The 23,049-nt window shown below is 41.2% G+C and overlaps 1 protein-coding gene and 1 long non-coding RNA gene across 6 annotated transcripts in view; one reads left to right on the plus strand and one right to left on the minus strand.

Annotated features, from left to right (window-relative positions):
- LOC147752186 (uncharacterized) overlaps nt 1-22,653 on the plus strand; it is an 84,154-nt gene extending 61,501 nt beyond the window's left edge. Inside the window, exon 3 of the long non-coding RNA XR_015314785.1 lies at nt 22,198-22,653. This is a non-coding gene — a long non-coding RNA (uncharacterized LOC147752186). The remainder of the gene's footprint in view (nt 1-22,197) is intronic.
- LOC111269997 (uncharacterized) overlaps nt 2,467-23,049 on the minus strand; it is a 38,283-nt gene continuing 17,700 nt past the window's right edge. For 3 of the 5 annotated variants that reach the window (XR_015314784.1, XM_086972332.1, XM_086972330.1), the window contains one exon: nt 12,768-13,248. The gene's annotated coding sequence lies outside the window, so the exon portion shown is untranslated. Of the gene's footprint in view, nt 2,736-12,767; nt 13,249-19,716; nt 19,811-23,049 lie in introns of those variants that run through there. The other 2 variants (XM_086972331.1, XM_086972333.1) reach the window with 2 other exon arrangements.

Consider the following 23,049-nt stretch of genomic DNA (forward strand, 5'->3'; position numbering starts at 1 on the left):
CCCCCAAATATCGCGTTATTCGGATCCCTTTGCGTTTCAGCTGAGCGCAGCAGAGTGAATTGTGTATCCATAATGATACGCGAGATAGAGTTTCGCAGTTTCTTTTTTATAAGCCAACAAACCCTTAGTTCGTGACGCTCGCGACCGACCGACCGACCGTCTCGTTATTCGTTCCGAAGTCGGGCAAGAGAGTTTCCTGCTGCTTGATGGTCGCCCAGGCCCCATCAAGCAGCAGGAAACCTCACCGCCGCGTCTGCCTTTGTCGAGCAAGGGGAACTTCCTATGAGCCTGCAGCCCCCCGGTGTAACCACATAGCAACGAGGATGCCATGAGGCACTCAGCACAAGGATAGCCCTTCCTGGTGCTGTCGCTTACTTCGTCTAACAACAGTGCCCGCTGAGTGAATGGATGAGTGAACTGCAGATTCTGCTCAGTCACTACGAGTGTACAGTACGAGTGTATGCCCCTGTGTAGACGTCTGACCACAGCGAACCCTGAAACTCCGAGTGAAACGCAACGCCGGTCGCCCAGGATCGCATGGGGATTTGTTTAGATAAACATGAACTAACGAAGACGTGGTCAATTCGATTTGTATCGTATGCTGTTGCGTTCGTTGCTTGACAAGGTCGAACCAATTGAACAGAATTCGAAAGAAGAGCATTTTTTGGGGTTAGTGCCTCAATGTATCAGTCTCCGGAGGTCGAGCAGTCGTCGGCAGCTGCGTTTGGTGCGTTGGAAATGCAATGTAGTAAACCTCGCATAGACGAGTGCGTTTTCTTGTTCCTCGTAGCCATGATCACTTAGTTTGCCCGATACATGTGAAAAGGCAATGGTAAAAAGTTATGGAAGCAACCCTTCTATAATCGAATTGTATTTGATGCAAGGTGGCGCTAGCTGTATATAGACCGATCGGGGTGGGCTGTCTCGACTATTGTTGGTTTGGCTCAATTTACAAAAGTGAGAATCAGCTTGACGCGTTGCGTATATTGTAGGCAACGTCTTCTGTGACGGCGAGCGATCCTCTTACGCGGGTATCCTTTAAAGATTTTACTGTAGCAATAATAAAAGACCCATCACAGGATGTTTCGACGAAGTGCCACCGCCCAAAGGAGGGATCCAAAGGCAAGTATTAAAGACGACCATGCTTTCAACATCCAGGTACAACAGGAACGTGATTTTATAGAAGAGTAACCCGAATTCAGCAAAGCTCTTTAGTTATCGTCTTTTGTTGTGTATTTATATAAAAATAGAGGAAAAAGATCATGGAGGATTACTCGTTCAGAACGCGTAATTCTCGACAACTTTTAGCGGAAACCCAATGACGTTTCGTAGTTATTTTCTTAGAGTATAATATAAACAGGAACTTAAGTAAAAATCGAAATAACGATTTAAATAACGAATTGAAAACGCTGAACACCACTTTACGCGTTTATGAAATTTAGTTACATGTTTGATTGCGGTATATATCCGGTTGTACATACGACTCGACTCTAATATGAAGTCGTAAGTAGCTTGTATTTTTTGTTGCATTTCCCGTTCTGCTATATTCTGGTTTATTGGGTGTATTTTGCACTTTGACGCGTAAAACTGGCACATTTACTTCCTGTTGCATTGTGGCGGTGTGACCAATGATGATCGATCGACGTGGTCTCTCTCTAATACTAATAAGGATAGTGAATTTTGCTACCGGCTATCTTTCGGCTATTGGTCGCATTAAGGTTGAATTGCTATACCCATCTTACTTTTTGAGCTACAAAGTGAAGGGTAAGCTTTTAAAAAAGGACCACACTACACGCGAGCTAAAGAGCCACAGGAACAGGGTGAGTCCTTAACGCCAGCAGACATCGGAGTCGAAGTCAGTCAAACCTGATATCAGTGTTGGTGTCTGCAAGGTACGACCTGCAGACACAATTAACAGATTACAGCAAACAGAACACAGGATGATAACAGATTAGTAGTTTCCGATGTATGTCGACCGTTTTAGAAAATTACCTGTCATCGCTCGGTAATCTCACTTTTTGAACGAAAACTACTTTCATCTGTTCGAAGCGTCCTGGCCAATCAGGAGCGTCACCTGTTTTGCCTGCCAATAGACGCGTTGTGCTTTGGCCTTTAGCGCATTGTCAACATTGTTCTAGCCAAGCCATGTCATGTTCTTAGTATAATAATTGTGTTGTAGGAACTATGGTGGTTTTCTGACTTGCGCACTCTGTTAGTACGGGCAACATCTATATATAACGCTACAATATCAAATATAGTAAACGGATTTTACTGCAGCACTAAAGAGTGAGTAATATTGCTAGGAATTTTTCCCCGGACGTATGCTTTTTGAATAAAGGATAAAGCCACCTTGTTATTGCAGGGGTAGCCACTGCAAAATATGAACTATCGAGTATGGTCCACATGCAACAGCTGATAGAACTGGCGCTCCTCTTTCCAACGCGAGCAACTATCGAATCTGTGTTTGAACGTTAACCTAATGTTCGCCAAAAGTTCAATTTATTGAACATGAACATTTATATGGCAGGCAATCAGAAATCAGGCGAAATGTTGTAAAGAGATTCTTGTTATCGACGATGGTTCGCATAATGAGCTCGGAGCAAACACCTCAGCTTGGACGGACCCTCCCCACGGCGCGGCCTTGGAGTGAGGGACCTCTCGCTCCTGGGCGGATCCTTATATCAGGCGGCCTTGGGATCCCGCGCCGCAAGCGAAGGTCAGTACAGGAATCAAAGCTGAAACGTTTCGTAATGAATCAGAGAGCATCCAAACTAAAAACTGGTTGATTCGCTGTTTTTTGTATCACTTCGGTAGTAACCTAAAAAGCAGGTACACGTGCTAAAGCTATGTGTGCAAGACATTCTTATTCGGTGCTCTGTAATATAACAAAGTTCAAAGCTTCGTCGCTTGCGTAGACCAAAATTCTACAAAAATTAGTTTGTGAAAACTTCATTTGGGCAGACGCTGGATAGCAGAGGCTGGACCGCCGCTCTATTGTTTTTATTTCGAAAAGAGTAACAGCGAACGTCTAAGTCGGTAAATGGGTTCTTTTTTTTTAGAAACGGGTTTTTTTGCCTGCCACAAGTAGGCAGTTACGGGAGCCAGCAAAGAAGAAAAGCATTGTTTCCGATTCTCTTGTAAATAACCAGACGTTCCTGATGAGGCAATGAACCAACGTAAATTTACTCTTGGAGATCATCATAGCGAATGACAACTTTGTTAGATAGTGAACACAGAAATTTATATCAAAAAGTGTAAGTTGTGAAAGTAAACCTATAACTGAATAATTGAGCGTATAAATGTTTATAGCTTTGTAGCCAATACTGTAAATTTCCATGGCATATACAAATTGAAACTAATATCAGCTTCATGGTAGTAGATCTTATAAATATTGCGCAAGTTTCAAAATTATCTGTCGCTCTTTTTCAAGCCACAAAACTGTTCTTCAAGCTTCACAGTAAATCGGGATCCGGCAAATTAGTCATGAAGTACTTTCATTTAGGTCCTGCCATAGTTCTTACAGACTACTATACTTTTAAATTTTGGTTAGGGCAAACATTTCGACGCTAGATGCATAACTCGTCCCAGAGTAGTATGCTTTCCTTCCGGGTATCCATATAATATTCAGAAGTATGGACAAGTTACTTTTCAAAACTTGCATAGAACTCACAAAAGCAATCCTCCACTTCGGCTAACTTTCAATCGCTAGCTGTTTTCTTTATCACATACGTTACTAAATATATACACAACAACATATTTCAGTTTCCTTATTTTTGCGAGCGCTTTTTTTTGCGAAAGGTCATTCATTCCAAACTAGCGGCGGTTCGCCAATCCTGTCTAACCTCGCAATGCAACTCCATCAAACTACAAATCACACATATCAGACCTAAACTCTTCAGGTTCTCGTAAATGCTTTATATGAACTTACATGTATTCTTTTTTCCAGGTCCGGCTAGTTTTCACAAGCGGACGACAATATACGACAACCATACCATATGCCCACCCCTCTTATACGCAGGGTACGAATAGGAGGACTGTTCGATGTCCCAGTCGGCCGAGGACGACAAACCTTGTCTGGGATCCCCTCCTTCAACACCCACCTCTTTTCCTGATCCCTTTTCCCGTATCCGCGATCTATGCTGGCAGAGCCTCCTTTACCATATCATCCTGTGGCCCCACAAACACCCCTGTTTTTGCAATCGGAAAGATAGCCTCTGCTCCCGTTTGCTGTTCATTGGGTCTTTTCCACTCACTCTCACCATTGTGTACGCTGTATTACGACAGCAATCGCGACAGCACTGGCTGTGCTGGCATGGGACTTCGACAGAGGCAACGTTGGTTGTAAGTGCTCCAAATATGGACCGGGGTCATAGGAGCATGATAGGCATTCTCGTCGGCAGTTGAGCATAGTTGCGAGCTTCGAAGAGGCATGGGCAGAAGACTCACTCATGCGGGAGTGTCCTGGGTCGTTGCTATCGCCCCCGACGCCTCTGTTATCGAAGCCGCCGCCGCCGCCGCCGCCGCCGCCGCTGCTGCTAGTGCTGCTCCTTGTACGGCTACTCGCCCGAGGGAATTGGAAGCAGTGACAGTCAGCAGACGGTCTGGCTTGCAATGGGCCGGCTTCTGCTTGCCGCTTCAAGCCAGATGGTACACTGCCACATAGTGTGGTGAAGTGCAGTTGACGACGGTGATGAGTGAAGACGATGGGAAATGAAAGAACGTGGGGACATGGGGGGGGGGAGGATGCGACAAGCTGGGAGGCAGGAAAAGGCATCGAAATAAAACGCTCTGAGAAGGGTCAGCCGGAAGTAGACCCGGAAGCGGTGATCATTTGATCTCGTCTCGTTTGTTTCACGATAGACGATCGCCTTTAGCCTCTCGTCGCCGAACGTCGAACCGGCTCTAAAAGAAGTGGTCAGATGAAGACATTTGTAGGTGTTGACAGTGAAGCGTAATAGCAAGCGAAAATGCCGCCTGGAGGCAGGAAGGCGTGAGTAAATCGACGAAGTGATGGAATCAAAGGAAAAAAATCCGGACGTGTAGATACGGCCGAGAACAGCTGAAAAAAGCTATGAGGAACATAGATTGGTAGGAAGCAATGAACCAAATAAAAAAAAAATAAAACTCGTATCGCATTGTAGGAAATATAGATGATCGAAATCCGTCAGCGGTCGGACGAGATCAATGTCGAACCCAGGAAGCTCTGAGCGGAAAATGCGTTGTCCGAATGATCGGATCGGATAGCAGTATCTCGGGTTTAAAGGCAGTAGATGTCGACAAAGATACCACAATAGGCGATCCCATCCAACGGTTAGCCGCTAACTCGTACCCCCCTCTAAAAGAAAAACGTTAAAGCAAAGCAATCCATAGTTCGGGTGTTACTTCAGCGAAAAAAGCCAAAAAAGGTTTCTAATTGATGCGACAGCGTTCAATGATAGTGAATTTCTAGGGTAGGTGGTATATGCGTAAGTATCATGTTGAAGAGCATTTGGTTTACGACTTCATTCTACATACAGCATACTTTATTCTATACCTATATACAGTGTGTCTCATCTATGTTGAGGCAGACATGAAGTAGTTCGTCGTAGAAGGTTCCCGCTATCTTTGATACTAGAATAAAGAATTTTTTCCTCGAAAAATACTATTATATATATATATATATATATATACATATATATATATAAAATAATACATTGTTTTCGTAATTTAAACGGTAATCAGCTGTTAGCCAATCTATTAAGGCACGGTGAACATTTAGTAAGACTGTAAACTTTTTTTGGCCCGAAGTTAATCATGTACACTTACTGCCAGTTTTCGTATGGCTTTTGACAAACCTGAAAAAGATTTCCTTGAAATAAAGCAGATAATACTTAATCGGATCTAAGTTCTAACACTTAACGATTTATCAAAATACTGCAAATAGTATTTTCTGATAAAAAATTAATTTTTTTTTTTATATCAGTATCGAATGCTTATACCCCGTAAGATACCAGATTACGTTTTACTTTTGCTAAAAGAGAGTACCTATTCCCGATCAAATCATTTAGAGAAAGAATTAGATTTTTTTCTGAAACTTTTTGCATCTTTCGGAAGGCCGTTGAGCCTTATATTTGAAACTACTGCTATCAGCTTAAAATTACGCTGTTTTTTGTACGGACGCTTTATCAGATGTCCAAATAAGCTCCGGGCTACCTTTATTTTTATCGCTTCACACTACTGGTTAAAGTGGTTTGCCGAGTAAACGAGGATTAACTGAAAATTATTAGTGCGTGGTTTGTTCCGAATAGAAGCCGTAAAATTTTGCTTGTACTCGTGAAATTTCTATATTTGTTTAGTTCGTCTTAGTAACAGATCATAAAAATCTTTAAGAACTGCGCATTTGGACCACTTTGAATTGGATAGCTAATGTATTACTTGAACAACGAGCCTATGCCTGCATTTGATTGGACGTGTTACTAAAATAGATTCATGTTCTTTAAACCTGTCATCTTATTAGGTGGGAATAGCACCCAATCTTAGTACTTAATACGAATAGTCCATATATACATATGCTATCATTCTCATGCACACATGCCTACATACTCCAATATTCCACCCAGGGTTCTAGGCAAATGACGCTATTGAGCGTAACGTAACTTATTCCATAGAAGGCTAATGTAGCACCTCGGGTTTTATCAAGGAGCGTCCTGGGGTCTGTTTTTTGCATTCGCCTAGTGAGTTAGGGTCGCACATCCTTTCTTTATGTGTATTACCATGGCTTCAGTTGTGCTTATAATAACTGGTGCAGATATGTTTGTATGTAAGTGCGTGTATCTAGGTAGATTGCCAGAACGTGTTCCGCTACAGCAACAACCGTCACTGCCAAAAAAGAAGCGTGCTATCCGGCCCATCGCTCGTCTACAACTCTATATGAGCACGCACTTGTTTTCTGTTGCATGCGTGAACAAGCCCAACAGCGTCCTCGGGGCCATGAGGCCACAATGCCGTCAGTCAGTCAACCGGTCTACAGTGCGAAAGCTCCACGCGTCTCACCAATGTAAGAAAAGGACCATCGGTTGAAGAGTCTAGCTGTTCTCTCTACCATTGAAGGCTGTATAAGGTCATTGGCTGCAATAGTAGTACTACTAGCCTGAACCCGCACTAGGGGCAATGAGTCCCTTTGCCAACAAGGGCGAGCAACTGCGGTGCAAGTAGCCCGACCAACAGAGAAGGCCCTGGTAAAGACGACTATGGTAAAAGGGCCGTCCGCAATAGCAGGGGCCACTCGCCCTCTCCCCCCCCCCCCGGCGGTCTGCTCACCCGTACTAGCAGTGGAACGGCAGCGCGAAAAGAGAAGTCCATTAATCTGCTCCAAGGATCTCGGTTCTCACAGGCTTTCAGTCGGCTTCTTCTCTTCGTTATGGTTCCCTGGAGGCCATCGGCAGTGAGTTACATCCGACAAGCAATGCCGGACCAACACCAGCGCAAGCCTAGACGCAGGCCAGAGGCCATGCTACCGCAGTGGCGCAATGTGGCTGCTGCTGGTGCGCCGTCTATGTGGACGAACGCCTTCATACGAACGGATGTGGCAGCTTCGACAGAGACGAAGTCAGCAACGAAACGAGAATCAGCCTCTTTGGATCGAGGCAGCGGGACTCGAGTCTGTCCAGCGTGGGGTCGAGAAGGCTCATGGCCTCACTAGCAAGTCGAGGAACGAACGGGTCCTAGAGGAGCTGTTACAGGAAGCGGTGCTGATGGCGAGAGGGGAAACCCCCGACGTTACTTCGGCCTGCAGCAATGGTGACTGTGAATGGTGGCGAAGGGGACTTACACCTAGATACTTCCCAATTCTCAGCCTCGTTTCAGGCGTAGCGGTCCCGATTAGCTCCAATTTAAGCAGGCGAGTAAACGCGGAACGGCCCTCAAGTAACGGAATCGCTGGTCTTGCATCACTTATTTCATTGCTTTATTTTTTGATTATTCGAATATTTGTACGGTGATAATAGGAAGCCGTTTTCGTTTCTTTGGTCAAATAATAATGTTTGTGTGTATATGTGATACGTTCAAGTTGAGAAGTTTAACTCCGAGTCCCAACCTTAGGCTGGGATTCAGATACATTGTCGAAGTCTTTTCTGTCGATTCCCAGGGGATTTACTCAGCGCTACTAAGCGTAACTCCTGGACATCTTTGCACCTCCTTAAACCTCCGAACTGGCACACACTATCGAGACTGAAGGCATCAATACGAGAGACGGTTACCCGATGCAAGCAATGTTGGATTTTCTGCTGCACTTGAATTCTAGTCTAGAGTACTCGTACATCGAATCTACTGATACAGCCGAGGATTTTGACTAAGGGTGTACAGGAGAAAGCTTAGCCGCTTTCAAATTTGCTTTGCGTTCACATCTTTGGGGACAATCCCAATCGACATTGGTTACAAATACTTTTCAAACGGCGCCAACAATTTGATAAAAAACGGAACTAGCCATTCTATCTATCGTATCTAGCCTACTGTAGGATAAGTTTCCATTTGTCCGGATTGAATTGAACGCACACCAAAAACACGTAAAGATCATTCTGCTAAACGTTTTTTCCTCGGATAAAGCTTGAAAACGTTTGCCCCGATTGAGCACAATAGACAAAATGCTTGGTATTAAAAATGCAGCCTTCTTGGTCCCGTGAGATAAAATGGGTAAAAAAAAAGTTCGTTATAAGGAACCCTTCGACTCAGTGAGCTAATTCGAGGAGATCAGAAAGTTTCGGTTGAACTCAAAGCTATTAGTATACACTTGTTCGACCTTTCTTTTCTTAATATTCAGTAAAAAAAAACTGGACGTTCTGATTACCCAGCTTTAGATATATAAACCTCCTTAGCAAATGATCGAAATGCGGACGAAAACGAGGAATCATATTGGGAGAACCAAGTTAAATAACACGATACAAATCTGTAATTAACTGGCTATTAAGACCGTGGCCTTTCTCGTTTGCACCCAATTGGCTAATAGTAGGTCATACCTGAGTCGTCGAAAACTGTAGCCTGTAAACAAGCATAAGAAATAAACTTTTGCTTCGAAGCAGATCACATATATTGCCGAAAATATCTGACCGCTAGAACTACTTGTGATGCTTTACATACGAACATAGGCCACACCCTTGAGCTACAGCTTTTCTGTCTCGTCGCCGAGTAAGCGCAAGGCCTGGTTACGTATGCGTGTACATCCCTATTCCTTTTTGCGCAAAATCGTGCCTACAGGATGACGAAACAGCTGGCAGCAAGAGGCCACTTGCAGTTTCCGGTCACTGTATTTGACACGGCACATTAGAGTCAGTGAGAGCGGATCCTAGCAGTAGACGTCCGGAAAAGAGGCACGCATCGGCAAAACGGCCACCGTGAACTCTCTCTCTCTCTATCATCGTTTCTTTCATACTCTTCGTTTCCGGTGGAGCGCTTTCTCTGCTTCTGAAGGAAAAGTGGCGCTAGTGAAGTTATGCGCATACATTACATACTATAATTTAAGACCCTTGGAGCGAGTAAGGGCAAGTGGCCCGCTAGTGACTAAAATTACCTACCGAGCAAGCCTTACCGAACTCCACTGTGACAGCCTGATTGCGGAAGACCACTTAAGAAAGATGGCTGTGTCTCGACGAAATTACATGACGAGAAATTGGATGATTTTAATTACTGTGTGTGACGAGCATATTGATGTTATGACAAATTGCTTGTCTCATAGGTGACTGAGAAGGATCAGGAGGTTGATTTTGTCGGGGGGTATTGTAAGCACTAGCTTTTGCAATTTAGACGTTATTCGCCCAAACTTACGTAAGTGGTGAGATCTTGTTATTTACAATGAATCTGTTACAAGGTAAAATTAATTAAAAAAAATACTTAACGGTTTCTCCTACCTTATAGGCAGTCAATATCTGGTGTTTTTAAGTTCATTTTTCTACTACGACAAACAAAAGAGGCGCAATTTAGTCCAGTTTACACATTAACTAATCGTATAAATGCGTGTATTGCGTTCATATATGCAAAGAACCGTAACAAAACAAATGGATGTCTTTTAATTAATCGTCCTTCACTTTTTGAGACCGTTGGTTTTCGAATTTCAGGTCCTTAAAGTTGTCAAAATAGATGCAACACAAAAACTGGAGTGAGATCCCAGCATTCAGCGGCGGTCTGTACTCAGTTACGGCGTAAAGCACTGATAGACCCATTAATAGCTACCATCTCTCATCAATTTGCCAATTACACGTCCAATTCTGCCATAGATAAGCATTGCTTTGGACGGCTGGCTTTTCTTAGCACGAAACAAAATTGTCTACGCGCAGTTTCGAACCTAGACTATCTTTCGTGTTCCAAAGTTTAGTAGGCAGACACGCCACATTCCGCCACCCTGGGGACAATACCTACAACCTTCTATCGATTTCCAGCTATTCACTCTCTCTGCATAGCTCTACAAACATGGAATACGCAAAACGGAAAAATTACTTTTTTCATACGTTCACTACGCATTATCGTTGCTTCCATTGGAACAACCTTCACTCGTATGCACGTCTAGCAATGCCAAGCCATTTCCACTGGGGCGACGCTCATTTCCCCACTGTTCACTTTCCGAGCCGCTTTCGTCGTATGGGTCGGGATAATGACAAAGGTCTTTGCTCGTGGCAGCCCACAAAGCGTTGGGTGTGAGGTGGGGACGGGGAATGGAAGTATAACGGATTTTGCCAGCTTTTTTCCCTGCGGCCTTTTTGCTCATGTTTCCCAAGTTCTCGGCTTCCATTGCCGAACACGTTAGCTTGACTGTCGCTTTTATGTAGTTCCTTCGAGATAAGATAAGCGTCAACGGTTCATTGTTTTGCCATCGCACAGATCGCGAGAGTCGTTGGGCCCCGCTACTAACTCGCTTGTTGGGCGTCGGTACTCGGGTCCGCCCGGCTGCTGTAACTCTAACAGACCAACCAAAGCCCTCATGGGCTCCTTTTCCTGCGACGAAAAGGGCTTCTCGCTTTCTACGTCGCTCCTTTCGCGGCGGCAGCAGTGGCGGTGCCCGCTGCCAAAAATGGCAACGCACCAAGTGTAATAGTACCGGGGGGGGGCCGGGGATTAAATCCGGGATTCGGCAAGTGATAGAGACTGGGGCATACAAAGGTTGAGCTAATGCTAAGCCATAGGGTCGGTATCATTGGTAAGGTCCTATAGTAGATATTGACGATGGGACGGCATTGTTTGCGTAGCGACACACGGAAGTGACAGCGGAAGTCGGCATTCGTTATCGTATCATAGTCCATCGTCGGACGTCGGCTGCTATTGATCCAGTGACTAGTTCGTCGTCTGCTACTTTGGTCTGCTCCGCTTAACACGGCTCTGTGGGGCTCATCAAAAGCAGTGGCGTATGAGGGAAACGTAAAGACTAGAGAATGCTCATAGGTTTTATCCGGTTTGTTGATTTCCATTGTTACACAAAAAGAAGACGGAGGCGCGTGTGCTGAGGAAAACACAAGCTTATCTATAAGACAGCCAGTGAAGCTGACGAAAGGTTCACGGACTGCTTACTATATTGTTGGTGCAGGCAGACTTCTTATCGGGATGGTCTGCTCATGTAGGTGTTAGGTAGACAAATGCAAACATGTACCGGGAAGTAGTAGACGCTAATCGATATGTCAAATAACGTACATAGAACATCTACAGTACGCGTTGTGAGGAACACCTAGTGAAAAAAAATCGACGATAATTTGTAACCAGAAACGAGTATGACTTCTGATATCCTTCCGGTCCCTAAAATATTATTGCATTTAGTGAAGCCTGCGTAAACTCCTTTCACCAAACGTACGGCAAAAAGTTTTCTACATTTTTACGTAACGCCTGCAACGTGCACGTACTATGATACGTCTCAAGGAGCTGCTTTGCAATCGCAAGCGTGAGGCTCTCCAAAATAATATTCGGACTACTCAGTATTTAGTAAAATATTCCAAGTTTGCTGAGAGTTTACAATTTCAGCTTAAATAGAGCTTTTGCTAATCCAGTTGGCTTTTGCAGATGAATTACCCTAGATTTCTGGCCATAATCATATTTTATCATCCGATCCGAAACAGATTTGATAAATCCGATTGAAATCAGATTTTATCAAATCTGTTTTCAATCGGAAAAATTAAGCGTGAAAATCAAGAATTTTCTTTGTTTGGATAGTTACTAGCATTTATGTTCGATCAGCTGAGTTGGAGGGTATAGCACGAAGAAGCAGAAAAATTGGTCCATTATTTTGAGCCTATATAAGGGTTCTCACATAATCATATATTTTCAGAATTACTTGCCGAGTCTCATTTACCCAAATATCGACGTTTATTACTGAAATGATGCCCAATGGGCTTTTTGTAAAAACGTTATATTGACGCGCTCTACCCACTTTCGAATTACGGAACAACTCTAGCCTGTCGGCGATAGCTAAATGGTTCAATGGGTAGGACATCTATTATACATACGCACTGATTGTAGAGATATTCGCATGTTGGGCCTGAATCTTTCTGAAACATACTCGTGTGATGCAGTGCGATTCTAATGTAAATTAAGAAGCTTAACGGTTTAACAGACGCGGCTGGCCTGATATGTAGAATTCCCAGCTAGTCATCTCTCTGCTATTGATGTGGGCGAAAATAAGGCTGTACGTATCGCTTTTTAAGCTTATGAAGTCTATATATTGCCCATCACTGGTAATGTTCGTGTACTCTATGAAAAGAATCATAAAAGGAATTATTGCATTTAGTCACCTAAAATAAAAAAAAAACACATAATTTATTGCTGATAATTTAATTATGATGTCAGCAAATTGTAACGGAACAAATTTAGGACTTCGTTTGGAACTTTGGAAATCTGCCATAACGACCTATATCGCTGAGAATGCAGTATTAATTATCTTCTGCATTGTACAAGCCCGTTATTTAGGGTCTACCTCTGTTGGCGATTCTTCACTATCCATTACGAAACTGCACGCGGTAAGTATACGTTATTATATATATAGTGGCCAAAAGGTAAATATATCGCTTAGACAGCGAACATGTAAAATAATTTAGGCTCTATTATATCATGGTCAGTGGGACCCGGCTAATGCCCCAGTTTCATCCCCGAATTAGACGGATTTAAAGACACATCGCTAACTCAGTAGAAAGGCGTTTACGGGCCTCTTAAGACAGACTAGTTTCCACTAGTGATTTCTCGCTGGGGCTATAAGGAGATCGAACACAAGTTGTCGATACCGATTTCATTGTTAAAAGCCTGAAAAACAACAATTATATATGTCTCGTTAGTATCTTTCTAGGAGTCCGATCGCAGACATATTTCTCACTTCGATACCTAAAAGCTTTTTTATGAAGTAACTTCACAGGTGATCTTTAAATACGATATATACGGGGTCAGACAAACAATTACAACGAATTGTGCGCATTTCATTAGTTCGTAAGGGTTCAAAATTGAAGTGTAGCTGCTGCTGATTTGGGAGAGCTGTTTGGAGGCATTTACACGCAAGTTTCTAGATGAGTTCATCGAGGCGCGGTCAAGGCCTAAGACGTCATATAATTTTATACATTTCCGAAACAAGAATTATCGCGTAGTGATATATCCTCTACTTATCCAGTAAACCCGTTCCCCACTAGGAGTGCTCTTGCAGTATTTAACTCATTCCTATTTCAGTTGCTATTATCCTTATTATTATTATTATTATTATTACCCTTGCATATTCAATGAGCATTTGCCAAAATCAGCTGTAGATGTTACAAAAAAAAAAGCAAAGCTTGACGCATTTCCGAAAAGATAGGACAGTATCTGCCAGGGTAGGAACGTACCGAAAATCGACTCGTGCACGCCATCTATAGAGAAGCGTATAGGGATAAGATAGATTTGCGATCCGAACTCGCTTTTCTTCGATTCTTATTCTGATTCAGATAAATGCCAAATTTCTAAAATAAACATCAAATTGTTTACAGTGACTGACGTTATATTACAGGTGTATATATATATATATATATATATATACATATATAAATAATCGAATCAATGCAACTGAATCTAGCTGAAATTTTAGCAGGGATCTAAATAAAAAGATCAAAGAAAGATTCCATTTTACCGTTGGGAGCAATATGCATAATGAAAAAAGGCTTATATTTCATTGTTCTTTAGATATTATGCTTCGTGCCATAATGGTAAAAGGTTCGTGAGTAATCATCTCTTTCAAACGAAACGTAAACGGAGGATAGAAGATATGTTTCAAAAAACACAAAAACATCATTTGTTTGTTGGCTAGTCGGATAGCACTCGTTCTGGTACTGCGAAAGCCGACGCTATCTGATCCCAAATGAATAGGATGTGAAAGCTGTAAATAAACCAAGAATTTATTTATTCTTGATTTATTTACAGCTTTCTAATATTCTGTTAGCGGAATTAAACAGATCTTCTATGATGTTGGTCATATATATATATAACTTTTCATGTTCAATAGGGAGCCTGCGCAGTAAACGGTTGTTTCACCGAATAACATCAAAGAGTGCGTTGCAACCATTAAACATGAGCTCCTGCCGAGTTATAAAGACACATTAGTGTGTGGCATTGCGAAGATTTTCTCGAACTGTCCGAAATTATCGAATAAACCAAACGGTGCCATTACATTACGGCGGTAATCTGTAGTAATTTGTCTAGCCTGCAATGTTTTTAAAAAATATAATCTGCGAATGGCTTTTTTAGCCATTATAAGCAGCATCTGTAAAACAGAGAGATCCCGATAATCGAAACAAATTCATTGCTGATGTCAACATTATGATTGATCCGTCCAACATCTAGTCAATGTCTTACAATCCGTTAACGACGTTTACGTTGTATCTAAATAAGCAATCGGCATAAACGATCTGCTCGTTCTTCATTCGTAAAAATGTAAAAAGTAGTGAACACCGCCTAATACAACAGACTTGAACTCGTTCGCCAAAAACTTGGTACTTTTCCTGTTGACGTTACGAAGTTCTTGGTTGCCTTTCTTTGTCCTTGTCCCAACTGTGACCAGTGTGGCTTTAATCGAAGCTGTACCTAAATATACGTCCTATACTTAGGCCATTACGTATTGTTTCAGCCAGTTAAAATAGCGGTTGGCGAATCGAAACTAGCCTTAAGATAGGATAAACAAAGGTCCAGCTTGTGTTTCATGGCGTAGCATTTCTAGTTTCTGCATTGTATTTATGCGGTTATGTTACACAACTGAAAACAGTTTTGCCATACATAAAAGTAGAAGAAGTTTCTGTTCGAACCCCCTAGACGCAAATATATAGAAATTTACCCTACCCTAAAGCCTATAAATCTTGATTAATATATACATGTACCTTGTACCTGGCTTTACGAGACTAAGCGACACGAGCATTTACATTTACCCTGCACCATCATCATAACAAGCATAGATATTTATAAACATAGACAATTACTATGAGCGATAATTCTGCCTCTGTTAGAAACTGAGCAGTTTGAAAACAGAAAAAAAAATGGATCGAGATAGAAAGTCTGTTGCAACATGTACCAAAACATATCGAGCCATCTTTTTTACTGTATGTGTGATCTTCGTGCCACATAATAGTAGTAATGGAAAAAAACATCAAATAATCACTGTCGATGATTATATGATGAAGGCTACCAGAAAATGAAGAGAAACGCTCCATAATTAAATAAATTATTAAGTACATAAGATACATAAGTAGAAGAAAAATATGCACATTACTATGTCTAGTAATAACGGACTAGTTATGGAACATGTAGAAAATATAGTAGTTAGTATTGAAATGAAGTCGTAATAACTTGTTGGTGATAATATGGAGACTAGAAAATGTATATGCGTATATAGGACAGCCTTGTCGGCAAACCCACAGAAAAAATCTTCTAATGTTATATGAGTGAGGGAAGCGACCTATTAAACTGGTCGAAGTAAAGCTCCATATAACGACTCCTTGAAAACGAGGAAAAACGATTCAAAACAAAACCTGATAATTTGAGAAAAATAAACGGGGTTCTGGGATTTTAAACGACTGGCGGCCACACAGTATACACATACATATATAACAGTTTAATTTGGCCACGATTTAGTGGCCACAGCAAAGTTTAATTGAATGAACAAACAAATTTGATGGCCGCGACGAAGCCCACGTCTGATTTGATTTGTGAAACCGACCCAGCCATAAGATGTGGAGGCTGGTCAGCAGCGGTCTGTATGACTTCCCAATTTCCGCTTAACTGTAAAAGCGAGAAACGATACAGGAACGCGGAAGTCATTTGTTAAGTTGCCGCCGCGGCATCATTGTGATCTACATGGTCGCCCTCACTTAAGCTAGGTACGAAGGAAGGCCTGGAGGAGGGTCTGGCAGCACAGAATCCGTAAAGGCACACGTCGACAAGGGAGACCTAACGTATGCAACAAGAGGACACACACTGTCCGAAGAAGGAAGAAAACCACTGGGTACGTACCATCACTAAGAACCCAAATTGTTCGAAGTCAGCACTACGAGTATGAGACCGTTAGCACTGCGTCGCAAAGGGCATCACGCATCGAGTACAAACGAATACCCGGTTAATCCCGGCTGAGTGTTACGACGAACAAAGTATATATATGTACACATACATATAAAATGGCATGTTCAAATTTGGGCGGGCTTCCGGCGGGCGTGAATTGGTCCCCTGTTCTTGGTGCCGCAAAAAGCCCCTTGTTTCTAAAACAAAACAATGGACCGCAAAATGATGCGTTCGATGAACCCTGATCAATTTTAAAAACTTAATTTCTAGCCAGGAGCCGACGTTGTATATTGCTGTCAATTTTCACGTGTAGACTAGATCATTAGACAAACTCGCTAAACACGCTTCGACGCTGCTTACACAAATAGCGCCAGCGATAAGAGTAATATTGCGATATGGAAGATGGAAAGTGGGTTGGAGAATTTTATTTAAGGTAAGACAATATTTACACAAGGACTTAGAATCAATAAACTTTAAGTAAAAAAAAAAAACGGAATCCTTTACTAGGAGCTTTTTAAGATTGTAAGCGACCACGAAATAGTTTTCATATAAGGTTCTACCCATAAAACATAATCTATCCTCACAAGTGTACGCTTTAAAACATTTACTTATTCTATTAATAAGTCATTTTTATTTACAAAAATAGAAAAAAATAAGCGCTTTACTAAACCTGAAAGTCAGGCTACGCGTTCCGAACGTTTACCCTGCACGCTTGACACCATAAGCGATGTTAAAAGTGCTTTTATTCGCTGTTCCTCACCTTCTTACCTTCCTTATTGCATCGATGATGTGAAAAGAATGATTAGATTAATAATATTAAAGCATAGCAGAATGCTAAAGTAGTTACTGATAATTGTAGTACATTAGCGAAGGTATAGGTGAAATGCAGGCCAATTTTCCCTTTTTCGATAAAGAGAAGCAGGCTCAGAACGTATTAACAGTATGCCATTTCAATACGTCTATGAGAAGTCTAGTAAATAAGTATATAAATTCGTATGTGCAGCATGACTTAGCATGAGGTTTACACGTTAGTCTCACCGTCATAAGCGGTGAGGGTTAGTCGACGTCTTATATTAATCTTCGACTGAGCTATATATTCTGAATTCGGTAACGAAGCGTCTATCTGCGGTACTCGTCTTACTACGTGGTCGATAGCCTCCAGCCTCGGCTTCAGAACGAAAGCTTCCAGAAACTGAACAAACACCGATTTACGGTCATTACTCGATGTATTATAAATAATTGATATCGTTTCCAGATTTAAGAATCCGAAAGACCTTGCTATCAGCTCCATCTCGTCAATATTTTTCCCCAATTGCGACATAAATGATATATATATATATATATATATATATACTCTTCCCTTTGATGGGGAAGAGCATTTTTTGAAAAATACTATAAAATGTAAGAAGTTTTCAGCTGCGGTACACGCGATTTAAATTCAGACCAATCATGACAACAATCACAATGAAAATGATTAGTTAATTCGAAGGAGTCTGCAAGTTCAATGCAGACTATAGAACTTTATACATTATATATAAAGTTCTATAGTCTGCATAGTAACAGGACTTGTGAACGATTTCACCAAGCTGCACTTGGGATCATAACTTTTGTAGAACCTTCAAGTTCAGTACATGATCTCATTAGTAATTCCTTTATTTAGCAACTTTTTTTTTTTTATGATAAAGGTTTATGATAAAGAAGGATCGTTGCCTGGCCGGTTTCCCATGACCAATTGACGCGTTGCAAAATCCCTTCATGGTACTAGGTCAAAAGCGGTCTTACTTCACTACTAATAGTAGACAACTCTAAACTATTAATGTCGTTAGCAGACAGAAATCATATGGTGAAATCGACTCGACCTAATAAAGATAAAGGCTATCGCCACTAACAGCAAGTCATAAACTACGTTAAAAATGAAGACCATATTTATGATAATTCATTCAAAGGGAAACGTCGATTGTCGCCTTTCCATTCCAGAGACATTATACCAATGGCTAAAGCTTGGCACATTCGCTAGATTTAGTTAATCTCAATTAAGATACGCCTCTTCATCTATATAAACCGGAAAAGGCAAATGGGCTTTCCGAAACCGTCTTCACCTGACCAATTTGCTGTTTATTAAGTACGAAGCAGTTTGCAATTTGCAAGTATAATAGCTGAATAAAAATGTTTGGGAACTCAACGATCGTTATCACCAGTGACGGGTTCAGGTCTGCCGCTGATACGCGCAAGGCGAAATTCAGACTTGAGGGAATAAACGACCTGAAACAACCCGTCGACCTCGAGGGTTTTACCGGTTCTGTGTCTTGTTTCATTAGTAAGCGCATCATTTATGCGTATTTGAGTCTGCGATATCCAGACACCCCTCCTGGGTAACTGGGACGTCACTGTAACGGATAAGGCCAGCAAGAATACTAAACGACAAATGAATCAGCAGGTGACAGCTTTTGACAACCAAAAGTGCCACAAATACACGACGGAGATCAAAAGTGTCCCATTGAGGCCAGCAAATCTCACAATGAGTTCTTCGCAGTTCGATCCCCAACAAGACGTCGTCTTTTCTTCTATGAAGGATGTAAATGTGATGACTAGTCGACTAGCTACAAACAATCCGTTACCCAAACTAGTATCCATATAGCCAATAATTAACACAGGTAATCATAATGTTAATGTTATGGTCACATTTTGGATTATTTCGATATAGTTGATTGCATCGTGTTTAATATTTGTGGTCGAATGTCGTCATCTAGGAGCGTATAATTCGCCAGCCTTGCTCCTGCGGAACAGTCAAACCAGGACAGGTGTTTCTCTTTGGCTAAGGAGCTCATGCGAATGCTCCTTTTCGAGTAGCGTATTTTATACATACGCAACATGATTCGATATTAGGTGATCTGAAACACTTCCGGCTAGCTATACAATGTAAGTAAGTACAGCACCTGTATAGCAATTCCATACGAAAACCGCATGGTCAGTGTTGTTCATGAACGATTAACAAAAACAATAACAAGAATTTTACAGTTTTCTGTGAGGAGAACTTTTTATCTATAAGCACTTCAATGAGTAACCTTGTAACGAACGACCTAACGTACTTCAATGTTATCATTGCATAATTACTACGCCTCCACGAAATGAGTGGGGCAGCGGAAGTTTAGCGATAGAGATATAACGACGTGCGTATGCAAGATACAGCTGTAATCATAAACTTACAGATGTGTATTTTTTCGTCTGCATATACAAGTGCATATACATTTTTCCTCCTCTCAAGCTTATTGATTCTTGGATTTTCAGGATATTATATCACCTGCAATATTAATAAAGCATGAAACAGAAATTTCCATCAGATGCATAAGACAAGGAGGAGTACAACGTTCTCCTGTTCTTCTCTATAGCAAGAGGCCGTCACATTTCATTTCGACGCCATCACCGAAAGACATGAACAGTTACTGCGTCAACGGGTCTACGATAATGTATGCTGGAATAAAAAAAGACGTCTTAATAAAGACTCGTGCCAAATTCCATATTGATTCAATTCAAAGTTGACAAAGGCTTCGGACATCTCGATTAAACTCCACAGACGCAAACAAACAAATAAACCTTTTTACTTTTCTATTTGGAGTACTAATCCATTACGTCTATATTGAAGGTCGTACTTATCGACTATGTGTTCAGATATCCCACTTGCTTACCAGCCAGTTAATTTTTAGTCTGCCATCTTGTGGCTGAAGTGTTTTCGCTATTTTTTTTTTGTCACGTCAAGGTCTGCTAATTAAAACATACATGAAATGAATATTCCGAATTTTGGAAGGAAATGACGTTAGTCATCGATCGGTTTCTCGAAGACCTTGAGGATCTGGATCTGATAACCGAAGCGATTTACCTCATGGAAAAATGTTCACCACTGGCTAAGAAATTTATAATTTGATACTGTTTGTTACTGGAAAGTTCGCTGTTTGTAGAGCAAGTGAAAGGAATGATGTGCTTTTAAAACGTTTAATAATTTATCCTAAGCGACAGGTGCAATGAGTTTGTGTCGGTTAAGTGACCACTACGATCCGCTTAGGAGGTGCGCTATTTGAGAGATCGCCGAAAAGAAATCAGTGAAAGATTAAATTTCGACAACAAAGAGGCAAATATATTTAGCTACACTTTGAAAAAAGCTATAATAAACATTATTAATTGGCGATCATACAACGTAAATCATAAATTCGAAAATCTCAGGTAGTATAGGTTAATACGAAACTGATAATTATATCGCAAGTCATTAAAAAACAAATGATTCTATTTTATTTTGTATTATGTATTTGTTAGATATGTGGAATAATAAATCCATAACAATAAAACATCGGGAAACGCATGTCATAATAGTTACAGCATACGGAATAAGATGGATACATAACATAAACCACGACAACTCTGTTGGATATTAGAGAAACGGTCTTTAACGCGAGGACAAAACTATCCCAATGCATTGGCCGAAAAAAAAGATGACTAGACTACGTCAGCTGTTCGCTTAGGATTCCACAGGAGGACTGATTAAACAGTGGGCTGACAGATTAAACAATGGACAACAGATACGTTATTGAACTTCACACGAGAGTACGACAAAGAAATTTCAAGTTAAGAAGCACTAAAATATAACTTTTTTAATCAAATGAAACGAGCAGGATCGACTGGAATGTTGAGTCATTTTGTGTTATCACTAAAAGAGTCCTCTACAAGAAGTTGAAGATTTTTGTGTATCGTTAGCGGTCAGAAAACGCGAAAAGTATGCGTTGAAGCTTCCCGATTCTTTCTTTCATATTTGGCACATTATGCATAACTTTCATAGAAAAGCAAAAAAAAATTCTCTTAGCTCGTAAACGTTCGTTTAGGTAGCACTGATTCTCTCTCTCTCTCTCACTGTATATATATATTGTCTTTAAAGTTACAGTCATAGATGATATTTTTTCCTAACGTTTCCCCTTTAGTGTACCAATATATACAATAACTTACTCAATTTATTAACTAAATAATTAAGGAGAATTAAAAGCTTATCCGAATGTTAGATATTATATCATTTCTAAATGGTCGTTTTGCGCTTCTACAAATTGCTCTTCTATAATACAGTATAGTTACTTTTGCAGTTCCCAAATCGTTTGTAGTTTTTCTATTTTCCCGGAAATGGCGAAGGCTGTATGGCCCAATATCTTAGCAAGTAAGAAACATAGTTTCCCTCACTTCGGCCGTTGGCTGCTGTCGTTGACCGCTAGGCCGAGTTATGCACCTTGTGTCAACACTGTTACCCCCCTCGTCAGCATTTTGTGTGACTTATAAACAAGAGCGTTATGACTATAAATGATAGACGTTGGTGAACCAATCATTTTTTTTTCCAAAATAAATTATCCGACATCTTGCTTCCCTACAATCATGTAATAAGAATAAGAAAAGGGAAAAATGCTTTAATCACGAACGAACACTACCTGGTTGCGGGCTATATACACTATCGGGAGTCACCTGTTTGATTATTGTAGGCGGTGGCTTAATAGTAGGTTAACCTCTTGTATATAAACTGACAATTGCTTCATATGAGAGTTTACTAGAATGATGCTACCAGCTTCTTAAGAAAACCTACGGAAAAAAATGTGTTCTCCCTATTTCACAGGAATCAGATTATATATAACCTAAATTGATTTCTATTTGGCTTTGCAGTTACGGTAAGCAAGTGGGCTTAACGCAGTAAAAGCTGTTAGAAGAATGTCCGGGACAAACGAGTTTAGAAGCGCTGCGAGACACGGCTGAGTTCGGTAGATTTGCTTGTTAAAGGATAACAGCGCAATTGCGGCTGCTATTGCAAAGCATTAACCGGGACCGACCCCACCGCTTTTGTTCTACTGTTGTTGTACGCTGAAGGTTCCTGTCGTCTGCATCCGGAAATCTCGCTTATGTTTGCCAGCAGGCCGATTCATTGCTTGCGGTGTGTCTTTTGGTACAGTTTCACATCGAAGCACATAAATGTTGACAAAACATGAAAATACTTCATGTCAAATAGCGCGGGTACTACCTCACTAAGTGCAGATGAGAATGCTAACAGAGACAGTAACTGTTAACTGCCGGATACATTCGCTCAATCCATTTTAAATTACATGCCAAAGTCGAGCACGGAAATGTTATAGCTGGTCCGAATAGATATCTAGGAACATAGGTCCATAAATAAATGTCAGTCTAACGCGACGTGTTGTTCCATCGCTGTGTTATTATGTTATTCGAGACACTGAGCGCTAGGTTATTAGAGAATATTTGGAGTTACAAATGATAAACTGTTAGTATGCACTCAGTATTTACTGTGGCTCTTTGCTGCACGATGATACAGCCCCAGGCTCCGAGTGCGACGCGTCTAAAACCATCCTTTCCTCCCGATAGCATAAGATTGCCATTCTCTGCTGTTTTAGCTAAGCGAGTACGGATGTGTGAAGGAATGACAACGACAACAAGCAATAAAACGCCGCAAAAATTTCCAGCGATCCTGGCGGCCGCAATAGATCTTCAAGACAGTTTCCTTTT

Source organism: Varroa jacobsoni, unplaced genomic scaffold, assembly GCF_002532875.2.
Source record: "Varroa jacobsoni isolate VJ856 unplaced genomic scaffold, vjacob_1.0 scaffold_1428, whole genome shotgun sequence".
Lineage (NCBI taxonomy): Eukaryota > Metazoa > Arthropoda > Arachnida > Mesostigmata > Varroidae > Varroa > Varroa jacobsoni.